Source organism: Zootermopsis nevadensis, unplaced genomic scaffold (genome assembly GCF_977971745.1).
Source record: "Zootermopsis nevadensis isolate Lab colony 2312 unplaced genomic scaffold, Znev_1.0 Znev_ptg000022l, whole genome shotgun sequence".
Taxonomy (NCBI): Eukaryota; Metazoa; Arthropoda; class Insecta; order Blattodea; family Termopsidae; genus Zootermopsis; species Zootermopsis nevadensis.
The window spans coordinates 21,117,694-21,129,929 of NW_028259154.1; the positions used below are offsets into that span (position 1 = coordinate 21,117,694).

Sequence of the window (12,236 nt, forward strand, 5' to 3'; positions counted from 1 at the left end):
TGCAAACCACATACAGAATTTAATCAAAATCGGTTAATTTCTGGCGTAACACAGTGGACAACTACGCTAGACAGCGATTCGTGTGCTTAAATTCCAACTACCGGCGGAATACTTTGGATTTTCGGTGGCCTACATGAGATTATCACGTAGAACCTAAAAATGTCGACCGTCAGTACGAGTGTAACATGAAATTTCACTCAGAACGTCTTGCTATACTTGTTATCTACCATCACCCGATTCAGCACGTACTAACATCGAATGTAAAAGTAGATTTAAGTAGAGTTTGCAACGCCGCGCCGCCATGTTGGTACCAATGACCGAATCAATTATGAAGTTACTAACAGAGATAAGTTCGGTTTGCAAAACTTGAGTGTAGCTTACTCGACAGTCCTAGAAGAGTCGTCAAGGGAGATAGAAGCCTCCGCCTTTGGTAAGAAAGACGTCTATTTCAGCGTCTGGAACAGCAACCAGTCACGTCGTTACGACACTAGCATCTTCGTAACTATTAACGCAAAAGAAAGTTTTCATTTTTTATGTTTAGCGCTGACCAGGACAGACCACCTGAGGTAGGGCCTCTGCGATAATTGATTCACGAGTCCGTACCCCATAACTGTTAACCCGTTAAAGCGAAGTGGTAACTCCATGTATAATCGACTTTAACAACCAGTAATCTCATTTTGAATTTGTGGATTCTGTATGATTCTCAAATAAGATTACTTCCTTAAACAGCATCAATCAACTTATATTTGTTATGGTGATATGTCGTGTTTTATTTGTGGTGTGGACTAAATTCTTAGATATTATTTAGACGTACTTCGGCTTCACAGGGTTATTCTAAATCCTTTCACCTCTTTTTCGCTTATACACCGCCAAAGTCTAACATGAATCATTCCTTTATAGGTTATAATAATATTCTTTTTCAATAAAGTCACGTTTAGCTACAAAAATGTAACATTACGTGAGTAAATAATTCTAGCTAAAATTTATTATGTATATGGAATTAGACAGGATGACAATAAATCCACAAGCAGAAACGGAACAGCGCTGGTAAAAGAGTTGCCTAGGGCATCTGATGCAACTTTCTGAAACAATATTTATTTTTGTTATTAATAATAATATTTTTCAAAATATATTTTCAGTAATGGTCTTGTCAAGTACTAAAAAAAGTCGACATCTATCCAACCTTCTACCCCATGAATTATGCCTTTAGACACGGAACCAGTAAGTGGCGCCTCATTTGAATATCAAAAGCTCCATTTTCTCCGGAATGGAATACTTGATTGGTGGAGATGTCACAACTTACCATATGCAGGCAGAAGGAGACAGAAACTTTCGTAGGAAAATAAAATCCTCTTGCATATAATTATCTTGTCAGGAATAACACCTTTGGCTACCGAAAAGAAATGTTTTCTTTCTTTTGTAGTCTTCAGTTCTTAATATGATTAAACACAGTGAATACTTCTCACATTCGAAACTGCACCAAATTTACCATATTAATAATAATTATTAATAAGCTATGTTTAAAATTAACATTCGAAAACCTCACTGACATTTCATAACATAACTTACACGCAAACGTTATTACAAAGAACGTAAACAGTTGTTCCAAGTAAAGTCAAACGTTTACAACAAATTTCTGAATACGAAGCACTGATGTCGTTTTCCACTGTGTCCTGTAGAACGCGCACATTATCTAAACAGCTCATACAACTTCACATCTCCGATTTTTACCGCTGAAAAGCTGCCATAGATTCATAAGAACACAAAAGACTTTATCAAACTATACCGGTAATTAATTTTTGCACGTGAAACCTTCGGTTAAGTGACTACACACTTTTTTCATGCCGCATTTAACGTCAGTCAACTGTCATAATTTTAAAATGCAGTTTCATTAAGGAGAAATGACAGTACAGAGTTAATTAATGGCAGCAGTTACATTATACCGCCCTTTACTACACTGGAAGGTTTAATCAACCACTCCTCTGCAACTAACACTGATAGGTGTTCTGTAAAAGAAATTCTCGCCCGCCATTCATTGTGGCTTAGCTAATTTCGTTTTTTAAATTCACATCATCGTACTGTGCTGAAGTTTTGTGTGAACCTAATGTAAGGCAGTGGTTGTGTAGAAACTACATCGAAAGGAGGGCACGAAACAGAGAGTGAAATGAACACTGGTACCAACTTCATAGTAAGAAAAACACCAATATTCAGAATAAAATTAGTATCCGTTTCGGCAGCGTTCAATACATGTAAGCCGAATAGTCTTGTCAAAATAAATCATGACACATCAATCATAAACAAGCTTAAACAGACCATACTCGGAAATGGGTATGTATTGTTCCACACCTTAATTTCAATGACAAAGCACGCAGATTTTCAGAAAACAACACAATATTTTTAAACAACGTATTCAAAATAACATTTGGAACCTGTTATTATCGATATCTTATAAGGATATTATCAAATATATATTAGTTTTCAAATTTTAACACACAAAATTCTGATACAAAATATCACACCCAAATTTATATTTAAAATTTACTCATCTTAGAGAAGGAGGGACGTCTCCTTTTTCGTGGAACCCGAAGTTCCATTATCGTGTTCACAAGAGCTTCCACATTCTCAAACTATATTTATTATCCAATCTAATATTATCCTCACATTTAGGACTGGTTCTCCCAAGTGGCTGGTCTCTTCACTTCAGAACTTCTAAACAAAATACCAGTGAAGTCTTCCATCCGTGACACATGCCTCGGCCATCTCAGTGTTGCAAATAACAGGTGTTTTAAAAATTTCAAGCAAGAAGATCATTTAAATAGTATCTAGTTGCCACCCGAAAGAAAACACAATACATCCCATTATGAAGTTCAAATAGTGAGCCTAGTTATATTTAAGAAAATAATCTATGTCTATTCTGAAAACTATACAAAACACACAAATATGTAAACAAAATGCAGAGTTGCTAAATTTTACTAGGCTTTTAAATAGCTAGAATGATATGAACGTAATAAATGGCTTAACTTTCGCTTAAAATGGGAATTCCTGAAGTGGAAGATTTTTTCCTCTACACTAATGTTCTCTTAAACTTGCAGCTGGCAGAAAGAAAAACTTCACGTAAAAAAACAACGAACACAGATATCTCTTCCTGGACTGAGTAGCCAAACAATCTCGATGTACCTGATCTGACAGTTTCAACTACGTCCGAATCGAACAGAGAATTGTATAGCCCGTTAAGATAGCGGCAATATTGTCTCTTATAAAAGAAATCTGCGGGTTGGCAACACTGCAAACGGACGTCAGGCGTCTCTGACACGATTCCAAAACCTGGTAGAAACTCAGACACATGAGCAAGGGAAGCGGCGATAGCTGGCGTAGGGCGTCTGTATTGATTTTTCGATTCGCGCCAAACCAACCAACCAACCAACCAACAGATGAAGCCACTAAGGCCTGTACAGGAAACTAAATTCGTCTCCCTCTCTGTCCCACAGCCCCTGCAATGTTCAAAAAGTTATCACAGGTCACAAAGTTCAACGACTACGTAGCCTACAACGAGGACAACGCAGGAAAAAAGAAACGACACGACCAAGTGTAAATCCCCAGAATTTTAAGTAGAAACGACACGTGATAAACAGCTTCCTCTGAATGAAAGCCAAAATCATCATGGTGTCGGTTTACAGTTTATTTACATCAACAGTTTTCACCAATTTATTTTTGTTTCGGATGTGCGTTCAGTTTATACGTCTTCAGAACTTTCTCTAAGTAACATCAAGGAAACATCAAATACGCATAATACAACATTTTAAATGACTTCGATAAGCCTCCAGTTGCACCAAAAATTTTCTATATCACCTTCGCCCTCACATTCCACGTGCGTTGTTACTGTTCTTGTTAAATCGTTTCAAAAATACCAACAAAATTTTTGGGTAGCCTGAAAGGAAGAGACCACTCGGAAGACCTAGATGTAGATAGGAGGATCATATTAAAATGTACCTCGGGGAAACAGTGTTGGAGGGTGTGAATTAGATTCATCTGGTTCAGGACTGCGGGCTTCTCAATAAAAGCCGGAACATCTCTGTTCCATGGAGTTAGTTTACTGGTATGTCGAAATGTCTCACACCACAAAGTGACAACGAGCTACATGACTGGGGTTCGATACAGCCAAGTATCCAGGGGTCCCGGCGGTCATCCCCTACGGATAAGACAGCCGAAGTGTAACCACTCACCAACATGTACTTCCCAGACTAAGAATGCTTCGAACTATGCCTCCACTTCTCCTTACGCCTTCATGTAATGATGTTTAATTATTCACCAAGACAAATTTACATATTTATGTTTTCCAAGCATGCAACTTACTTTGAAACAGACGAATTAATTGTATTCAATTTATGCCACTCTTGCTTTACACACTCACGCACTCTGCTGTCTACAAAAGCCCCTTCATCTGGCCATCTCACTTCAAACTGCTTTCCTACTAACTTTTTCTCTTTCATCTCTTATAAAGAAAAGAAAATTAAATTTTAAACTTGAATGAAGGTGAGAGCCATATCACACCCAACAAACTACAACTGATGCCTACAAACAGAAAGATATCTGAAGCCATCAGACACACCCGCATCTCCTGCACAACACAGCTACCGAGATGAAATCAGAGAAAAATTCAACACTCACCTTTACACGCTGGACCATAGATCCATCGCCTGCCGACCCATAGCCACGGCTACTGTTTCAGTTCAGCTGAAACAAGAATACAAATGGGTTACTGTCATTCACATCTCTCCGAGTGAATAAAGGAATTTATGACAGGCTCGACATGCCGCTAGGGTGGGAACACAGAAAAGGCTTAGACATTTGGTTCGGACAGTGGTCACGTGAAAGGCCTAGCTACAAAAAAGAAATATAATCGTTAAAAACGGTCATTAGTGAAATAGATTCCGAGCATTTAAACTGGATTCAACTGGCACAGGATTCTATCCAACTTAATCTTTCTACATTTGAGGTTTTCACAGAGGAGAGTATGAAGATTTCTGTCTTCTGGGTTGTTGCGCTGTGTAGACTGGTCGATGTTAACCGACGTTTCAGAGGTCATACTGCCTCCGTCATCAGGGCGATGAGTATGAAGATTTCTGTCTTCTGGGTTGTTGCGCTGTGTAGACTGGTCGATGTTAACCAACGTTTCAGAGGTCATACTGCCTCTGTCATCAGAGTATGAAGATTTCCGTCTTCTGGGTTGTTGCGCTGTGTAGTCTGGTAGATGTTAACCAACGTTTCTGAGGTCATACTGCCTCCGTCATCAGGGTGACCTCAGAAACGTTGGTAAACATCGACCAGACTACACAGCGCAACAACCCAGTCTTCATTGTCACGCTTGTTACTATTTAAACACCATATAACAGATTATCTGCCACGATCTGAAGTCAAATCTTGTCCCTGTAACTCAACACATAGTAACTTCAGGAAAACAGATATCTGCAATTAATTAAGTTTCTTTTTCAAAGTCTACGGCATCAGAGTGATATCGGGTACTATCAACATCAGTCTCCAGTAGGATCATTGCACCGGTTTAGACGTTTTATGGAAACCTACTAACAGATGCGCACACAGAAACATGGCCAACTCGTCTCTCTACTTTCGTAAACCTCTTAAAATAAACATTCACTAAAAACTTTTCAGGCAAATCCGCAATTACTCTCCATATAAAATATTACGCAAAACGGCTCAATCTGACGTCAGATTATAGTAGATGCTTCAATGTACGTCACAGCTATACACTAAAACATGTTATTTAGTCAAACATACTTTTGCAAGGTATGTGTTCTCTAGTGCGGAATACCTGGCTTTGCAAAAAAAGAAATTTATTTAAGCTAAGCAAATAATTGAATCAGTCAAAGCGGTGAGCAGATATATAACCAACTCCGTTTTGCTTACAAAAGTGAAATTTTTTGTAGACAAATTATATTTCACAAACCAATCCCCAAAGTAAACAAATAGTTCCTAACGACTTTAATCTGCCTTACCTATAAAATTATTCATGCCATACAGTGGGCCTAGCATATAAAACATTTGATTGACCACGAAAAAAAGTTTGCAAATGATACATTTTATCAAAAGAAACTCGACCAAAAGAGGTTGAGAGCAAAGCCAGGAGCATTAGAACTACATAAACAATAAGACAAAGATATTTCTAACGTGTTTTCAATAATAATTTCCCTCCATTAAGTCTAAAATCGATTATAATTTGAAAATAACTCTACTAGAACACTTCCCAAGTAACCTCACCAGTTTTGTTAAACATTAATTTTTAATCTTTAACATAATATTGCATGTTAGGTGGATCTCTCACCACCACGGCATGAAGATTTTTTGGCTTTCGGATGGACAGGACAGTTCCATGTGGTAATGGCAGGCTCTTTTAAACGCAGTAAGAAATAAACCTTCCGGTTCCAGAAAGCGCAAGGAATTTCTTTGCCAGTCTACTGATTCAACTTTCTGAAGTAGGACTCTGCTCTATAGAGACAGTTACTGAGTTAATATCGAACTTCATAAACTTCTGAACGTCAGCTGATATTAAACTCCGTAAACTACCAAATGTGAAGTGAAACTAGCAACTGAGTAAAAGTGAAATAAATTAATATAGAAGTTAAAAAGGAAAGAAAAATATCTTCTTCCGTCAGACAGCTCAAGTAACACGCACACACTCACAATTATCTTGTAAAACAGTATTAAATTAAGAACCACTATTAAAATTATAAGATGGCTGTCTTCTAGGTTATTGTGCTGTGTTTTTAGATATATTATCGTCTTGATGGTGGAGGCAGCAAGCACCTCTGAAACGTCGGTGAACTTCTGCCAGACTACGGCGCGACAACCCAGAAGACTCACACTCGCCAGGTTCTCACTTGGTATTAAAATAATTTCAATCATCATAACAAGTTGTAAAATTACTTTTGGAACACCTAAAGCAAACCACGAACATCAAATGTGTCTTAAAATTATCAGTAAACCGGAAATTCCAGCGTAAATTCGGTGTAATCTTAATAACTCAGGATTTATTTATTTTTTCAATTACGTCAACAAAAACAGAACCACGAAGAAAGAAGTTAATTGCGAAAAGATCAAAAGAAAGATGGGATAAAATAATTCGCTACATAAACATGTATCTCAATACGATGTCTTTATTCTAGAGAAAGAATGCACGAACCCATGCAATCTCTCCCACGAGTAATTCAGACCACCGCAGGAAAAGGAAAAAGACAGTTCTATTACTTGCCAGGATCAAACTTTCCATACACATTCTATAAAAGGTAACGAAACTCGGTGTTTTGCTGCACAAACAATACGGAAGAAGAAACTGCCTGTTATAAATTGTACTTAAAACAGCGTAGCTGCAGGGGTAATAAAGAAATAGCAGAGAATATTCCCTTTCCAAGCCTGCAAATAAATGTGTGTAGTGCACACGAAAATCATTCCCTGGAGACTCACGGCAACAAGCAGAATTCCCCACTGTTCCAGCTCTTAAAATGAAAAAGGGGTGAATTCAGGATTTGGGAATGAGGGGGTTGTCCAACAAAATCTCACAGAATAAAAATGTGCCCCCAGAAATAAAAAAATATGTGGTGACTACTATGTGTAATGGAGATACAACGTTCGATCTGTCTTGTGTAGAAGTGGCGAAGTCCTTTGCTTCAAGATCTCTGTCAAGTGTTGAATCTGTACACCCTGGAAACTATTCGACGGATTTCGGGAAAACTATGTACTAACTGGGAGGGGGGGGGGGGGGTTTCCCCCCAATCGATAAGTTCCAGACTAATTTAATTTTATACGTGTCGGCTCAACATAACCGCTACTTTTCGTGGAAATCAAACTATTTTTGTATAAATTATCTTTAGAACTAGAATACTGCAAAATAAAAACTTGCGTGACAAACAGAGAGCTTTCTTCCACCTTCAACTTTCATTTAAAATTATTTTAATTGAAGTAAAGTAAGACAGCTGATATCTGATATATCTGAACACAAACAAAGTGCATCAGCCTATATATCTTGCAAAGAAAACATATGAAAAAGACGTGCATTTCAATTTTAAGCATGATTTTACATTCTTATTAAACACTCAGCCACACCTAGCAGTTAAGAGGAACGTACGTTCAAGACCACAGAATTCTATGCTGCAGGCAATATGTTTCGATGAACTCATAACATGGAACTGGTCAAACCATGGCCTCAAGGATGACTGGGAAGGGATACAGTACACAAAGCATAAATCAGGGGTTATCGACCTGCAGAATGTTCCGTCTTTCGAATGGTATGCGAATTGCAGGGATAGGCATTTGTTTTACCGTGGGGCCAGATGGTTGTACTGTACCTCAAACTGACTGCAATCCCTAAGTCCACAGAGAACAATTTTGTAGTTCAAAAATTGTCAGTAAGTATAGAATTTCTTATTAACTCTAACTCTAGGCTGTCGACAAACGGTAACTACACTGACCACAAATTATAATTAAACATAAGTGTATAACAGTAATTTATTTCCTTTTTACTGCACAAGTTTCACACTTTTACGATTTCCAATCCAAGGTTACTAATTGTTTAAAATGTCTAGGAAATAGGTCTTATAAATTGTTTTACAAACTAAACCTTATTTAAACTACTGACAAATATTCTCAATGCTGTCAAAACATTCCCAAATTTAATAACATGAAAATATGTTTTGACAAAGGTGAGACTTCACAAAATTTTTACGCATACAAGTCACGTGTCAAGATCGCCACTGCCTCCTAGAACTGAATATCCTAACAATACTAGGTGACTGTTCAGATCGATTTCTCGCCATGTAACATCCTAAATTACTCACAGGCCCTAAACTTTATTCTTCACAGGTCCAACTAACATTGTGTAATATTATGATTTCTTACAGTAAAGGGTCGTTAGCCTCCCTTACCGCCGAACCACCAAGCTGCAACTAGGAGGGATGAAATAGCATGAGGCCGGAGAAAAGTGGAAAACTTAATAATTTGTACACTTCACCAAATATGCGTAGGAAGATCAAATGAAGGAGATGAGAACGGAGAAGGGGGAGCGGGTTACGTACAAAACTAGCCTGAAAGGAAGACACCACTCGGAAGACGTTGGCCTAGACCAGTGGTCTCCAAAGTGGGGTGCGCGAGATAGTCCATGGGGGTTCGCGAGATAATTTCAAATTAATTTTGTTTTGTATTCTTGTATTGAATTGTATTTGTGATTTTATAATGTGATGATAGATATAAATTCATACCAGGTAATTTTTTATGAATAATAATAAATATAATAAAAATTACACTTAAATATTTATTTATTCCAGGAGTGCGTGCTACGTGTTTTTAGTAAGTAGGGATGCAAGACCAAAAAATTTTGGAGACCAATGGCCTAGACGGCACGATATTACAATGTCCACTCTTAGTTCTTTGGTGGGAAGACAACGGTCTTCCAGAACAAACAAGATGTCGTCTAATCAACCTATTACAAGGTAAAACAAAACCATTCACATTTAAAACTACATGTTTCGACCCGCTTCAGGCTCTTACTATTCGTACATACGTTATAAACGAGTACTATCTATGTGGTATTTTACCACTCTGTTCCAGCCTTTCTTCCTTTGTAAAATAACCATGTCGTTGGTACTATAGGTACACAATGGATGAACAATAAAGCTGCTCGCTACGGGCTGGAACACCTACATATGTCTCTCATAAAACACAAGGCTATAGAAAAGCCTATCCTAGTATTACATATCTTATGTACCCCTAATGTATTCTTCGTGTGTGTGTACACCCCCGATTCACAAACGCTGGTCAAGAAAAACTGAGGAAAACTAAGAACCAGGATAATCCGTAATATCCTTGTCGAGTTTCGAATGGGGTACCTTCCGAATACAAATCCATACAGCTATACTAACGAGCTAGATCAAACTAGAAGTACGCAAAACAGCTGAAAATGTCTTACAAAAAACACGCTTTGAAAAACTCTGAGGCAAATCCAACTGCAAAGCATACACACATCGACTTTCTGTAGCTATTACATACAACTTAGTTTCAAAACTCGTTATATTTCATTATTTAAATTTAAAGTATGATTACTCTGAAAATGCCATAAAGAACAATTCAAACTTTATTTTTCGTTGCGTCATACTGATAAATATCCACTACTGCTACCTCCAATATTTGTTCTAAAACTTTCTAAAAGTACTCCCATAACTCTGCTTTCAAATTACTCTTACACGCGTGTGCAGTACATAAACAAAGTTGACGAACTTGTTCAACGATCCTACTAAACCGTGTTCACGCAGTCTCCTCAGCAGAACATCTTCTGTAGACCTACCTCGTTGTATGTGCTGTTACCATGGCAACCAGTGCTAGAAATTCATCGAAAGCAGTACGTTGCAATGTTAGAGTAAAGAGACCATTCGGGAGACCTATGCGTAGATGAGAAGATAATATTAAAATCGGTTGCAGAAAAACAGGCTGGAAGAGCGTAAACTGGATAGGGATCACGATAATGAATTTCCAGGTTCCATAAAAGGCCCAAAATTTCTGACTAGCCGAGTGGCTATTAGCTTCTTAATAAGGATTCTGCTCTATGGCGTCAGTAATCATGCCATGCGGGCGATAAGCTAGCTCAAAGTAAGGCTTCTTCGAGCCCGGAATTCCATTAAGCAGGAGACCTAAAATCGTCCGAACGTAAAGTGTACTGATACAGTGATCTGATAAAATTTACTACCGAGTCGTGCCTACCGACACCAATTCTTTCGTCCACATCAAATGCTTCAATTTGTTTCAACTGAATCCGCTAAAGAAGGAAGCTCATTGGTACAAGTCCAAATATTCAACAACTGCAGTCAAAAACAAGAACATGGGACCAGACCACATTAAGCTGGAAATTAACCCCTAAAATCACGACAGAATTTAGCTTTTTAAAACCTTACTAACATAACAATATCAGATATCTCTCCTGTATTGGATCTTCGACACAAATACAGCCCGAAGTTCCACGCCCTTCCATTCATACGACCACTGAGCGGTCAGACCGCGGCAGAAACTTTACGTTCCACTACAACTCCCATCACGAACAGCTTCTTTCAGAATGCAGTAGAAAAATTCACAAAAGTAAATTTTAAATATTTATGGAAAAATGGTTTTAATATTAAACATTCAGTTCATACATTTTTCATCATGCCTAATGCATTATGTTTGAACCTTCGTAAGCAATACCGACATAAGCGAAATACCAAGTATGAAAAAGACATACTTAGAATCAAACTTCCACGGAATTCGATGAAATGTAAAAATACTTACTGAGAGTCTAACACAGCTATACCCCAAAAAAACTAGCATCTTCAATTACCACAGTTTTAAAGACAGGTATGCAATTACTTTAATTCATTATTCACTAATGATCTTATAATTCGACGCAAAATAATCCCAGCTTCTGAAAGCGTGGGTTAATGAATAATGATGTTACGCTGTGCAGTCTGATATTATCCGACGTATCAGAAGGCTTTAATGCCTCCATCATCAGGGTTGTAGGAGAAGCATTAAGCTCCCCAGAAACATCTACCAGACTACAAGGAGCAATATCCCAGGAGAAAATCCTTTCCAGTATCGTCGCTGTGACAACCTGAAATCTCACCAAGAGAAACTAAATAAAACAATTCTGATTAGTAGACGAAAGCTCTCAATAAAGCCCTCATACGTCCCCGACTACAAACACAAACGGAAAACGGCGGATGAAAGTGTTCAGTGTTCCTAGATCAGAAAACCTGTCGGTTACACTGCAGATAACCCCTCTTTATGTAGCCGAACTGTCTGACTGACGTCGATAATCGGAGAGCGTATTTCTTTTGTATCCTAAAGAAAACTGCACACTAAAACATCTGACCATTCTTCGTCTTCGCATTCGTTCTTGTTTTTAAAATGACTTTTGACCCAAGCCAACAAGATTTGGCCTTAATTTTGACTCCTATTTCCAAGATGGTCCTGCTCCCTTTTACATTTCCTGACTTTTACATTTTGTTGCACAAAAATTCCGTCAAGCTGACGTGCAGTGCACCAACTTCATTACAGAATATAGCAAAATCTGCTTTCATCAGAATCCGAAGAGGAAGAACATTTTGTCGTCATAGACACATTTGCCTTCATATCCTACTGTAGGTAGAGAAACCGAATACAAATCTTAGAATAGTTTTAACCCAGATCGCAAATACAAA

The 12,236-nt window shown here is 37.9% G+C and overlaps 1 protein-coding gene across 3 annotated transcripts in view; it reads right to left on the minus strand.

Annotated features, from left to right (window-relative positions):
* LOC110829534 (protein Fe65 homolog) overlaps nucleotides 1-12,236 on the minus strand; it is a 106,590-nt gene that overhangs the window by 79,200 nt on the left and 15,154 nt on the right. For 2 of the 3 annotated variants that reach the window (XM_087353994.1, XM_087353990.1), the window contains exon 2: nucleotides 4,669-4,734. The gene's annotated coding sequence lies outside the window, so the exon portion shown is untranslated. Of the gene's footprint in view, nucleotides 1-1,303; nucleotides 1,451-4,668; nucleotides 4,735-12,236 lie in introns of those variants that run through there. The other variant, XM_087353991.1, reaches the window with a different exon arrangement.